We start from the raw sequence: 426 nt of genomic DNA, 5'->3' as shown, positions 1-426 counted from the left end.
ATAACAATCACAAAAATTCACAACCCACTTCTATGCTGAAGAGTCAAGCTAGCTGAAGAGTCAAGCTAGAAGATAAGATATATATTAAAGACACTTAGAAAGAAGCTACAAAACATAAACAGACTTAACAGAAATACTACTCTTCCATGAGAATATTAAATCAATAACATGAGACAGGCAGGCAGATCTCTGTGAGTTTGAGGTGAGCCTGGTCTACACAATGAGTTCCAGGGCTATGTAGAAAAACCATGTCTCAAAAACCAAAAACAAACAAATGAACAGTACAACACGTCAAACACTTCAAAATGAAGTTTGTTCTATTATTCTATGTACATGGGTGGGTGTGCATGCAGAGGTCAGATGACAATTCTGTAGAACTGTTCTCTCCGTCCACCTTTATGTGGGTTTCAGGGATCAAACTCCAGT

The 426-nt window shown here is 37.8% G+C and overlaps 1 protein-coding gene across 1 annotated transcript in view; it reads right to left on the bottom strand.

Moving 5' to 3' along the window:
* Window positions 1-426, bottom strand: part of Tmco1 (transmembrane and coiled-coil domains 1) — a 22,729-nt gene that overhangs the window by 7,811 nt on the left and 14,492 nt on the right. The window lies entirely within an intron of this gene.

The sequence above is a fragment of the Mastomys coucha genome, unplaced genomic scaffold (assembly GCF_008632895.1).
Source record: "Mastomys coucha isolate ucsf_1 unplaced genomic scaffold, UCSF_Mcou_1 pScaffold1, whole genome shotgun sequence".
Taxonomy (NCBI): Eukaryota; Metazoa; Chordata; class Mammalia; order Rodentia; family Muridae; genus Mastomys; species Mastomys coucha.
The sequence above is the reverse complement of the archived record's forward strand: the minus strand, read 5'-3'. Positions and strand labels throughout refer to the sequence as shown.